This window comes from Rutidosis leptorrhynchoides, chromosome 9, assembly GCF_046630445.1.
Source record: "Rutidosis leptorrhynchoides isolate AG116_Rl617_1_P2 chromosome 9, CSIRO_AGI_Rlap_v1, whole genome shotgun sequence".
Lineage (NCBI taxonomy): Eukaryota > Viridiplantae > Streptophyta > Magnoliopsida > Asterales > Asteraceae > Rutidosis > Rutidosis leptorrhynchoides.
The window spans coordinates 323882490-323884930 of NC_092341.1; positions in this window are offsets into that span (position 1 = coordinate 323882490).

Genomic DNA, 2441 nt, shown 5'->3' on the forward strand with positions numbered 1-2441 from the left:
CAAATTCTATATCTATATGTTATATATTTAATATAATGATATTAAAAATACTAATATTGCTATCATATTGAAAGTGGTAATAATATTACCTTAGTAACTATATTTTAAATTCATAATTTAATTTAATATCTTAATATTATTTATTATTAATTATGTAATATAATATATTATATAATAACATATACTATATATTAAATATTTACACATTTTTTATATAATATTATGTAAATGTGTTTGCATATTAGTTATATCATGTAAATATGAATACATAAATAATGTTTTATATGTATAATCGTTATATATCTATTTACTATATTAGTTGTTCGTGAATCGTCGGAAATAGTCAAAGGTTAATTGAACACATGAACATAGTTTTCAAAGTTGTTGAGACTTCAACATTACAGACTTTGCTTATCGTGTCCGAGACATATAAAGATTAAGTTTAAATTTGGTCGGAAATTTCCGGGTCGTCACACTCTATTCATCCTGGTTTAGAAAAGATGTATCATGATCTTAAGGAGCTTTACTGGTGACCTAATTTGAAAGCTGATGTGGCTACTTATGTGGCTAAGTGTTTGACCTGTGCTAAGGTCAAAGTTGAACATCAGAAATCGTCTAGACTTTTGGTGCAACCCGAGATTCCCGAGTGGAAGTGGGAAGGTATTACTATGGATTTTGTTACGAAGTTACCGAGAGTTGCGGGTGTCTATGATACCATTTGGGTGATTGTAGATCGACTCACTAAATCAGCTCACTTTTTGCCGATTAAAGAAACAGATTCAATGGAGAAACTCACTCATTTGTATTTGAAGGAGATTGTTTTTAGACATGGTGTTCCTGTATCTATTATTTCAGACTGAGACAGTCAATTTATATCGAGATTTTGGTGATTCTTACAGGAAGCTTTAGGAACTAAGTTAGATATGAGCACCGCTTATCATCCTCAGATGGATGGTCAGAGTGAAAGGACCATTCAAACGTTAGAAGATATGTTACGAGCGTGTGATATTGATTTTGGTAATGGGTGGGATAAATATTTGCCGCTAGCTGAATTTTCTTATAATAACAGTTATCATGCAAGTATTAAAGCCGCACCGTTTGAAGCGCTGTATGGTAGGAAGTATAGGTCTCATGTCTGTTGGAATGAGGTTGGGGATGCTCAACTCACAGGTCCAGAAATTATTCATGAGACTACCGAGAAGATCGTACAGATTAAGGAAAGATTGAGAATCGCCAGAAGTCGGCAAAAGAGTTATGCTAATAAGAGAAGGAACGATATTGAATTTCAGGTCGGTGATCGTGTTATGTTGAAGGTATCGCCTTGGAAGGGCATGATACATTTTGGTAAAAGGGGAAAGTTGAGTCCTCGTTTTGTTGGACCGTTTGAGACTATTGAGAGAGTTGGATCAGTGGCTTATCGTTTGAAATTGCTGCAAAAATTCAGTGCTGTTCACGATGTTTTTCATGTATCAAATTTAAAGAAGTGTTTGGCCGAGGCCGATAAGACCATTCCTCTGGAGGAACTTCATGTTGATAAGCAACTACATTTTATTAAGGAACCTGTTGAAATTATGGACCGAGAGGTTAAGACTCTGAAACAGAGCAGAATTCCTATTGTCCGGGTTAGATAGAACGCCAGACGCGGTCTCGAGTTCACTTGGGAGCGTGAAGATCAGATGAAGCAGAAGTACCCGCATTTGTTCCCAGATGCTGAGTCAACCCCTGCACCTGCTTAAATTTCGGGATGAAATTTCCGTAACGGGAAGGTACTGTAACGACCCTACTTTTTCCGTTATCTTTTACCGTTTATTATTTAACGTCCGTTAATTTTTATTCATGCCACATCATTTCTATGACCTATATTATTATTTTTGTAATAATATATTAATTATTATGTGTTATGTAAATATTTGTATTCATATTTTAAATTGTACGTTTCTACGTGTCGTGAATTTCTATCCGGCGAATCATTTCGGTTTTCAAACCAACGATCAGACTTTTGGGATTTTTAAATCCAAATTATTTTATTTATGATATTTCTATATCATATGAGTTGTAAATTTTTTTTATTTTTATTTTTCCCGCGTGTGTGTGTTCTTTCCATATTTTAAATCGCGTAGAGTTTTCTCGTTCAATTCCCATTTTGGAGACTCCTAACCAACAAGCTTTTACATGTTAGTGGCCAAAATAAGAAAACTAAAAGTTCTGGGACCCCCCTCCCATCTAAACCGATCGGCTCCCATGTGTGGGGGGTGTGTTTTGCCAAATTTTGAAACTTGAATAAGAAACTAGGATATTTAAAGGCAAGTATACCCTAAAACTAATAAAAATACTGCATCTTTTTTCTCCCATCTATTCCAGTCGACACCACACCAAGGGCCACGAATTTTTCATCATATTTTTCACTAATTCTTCATCAATTGCTTGCTTGATCATCAAAT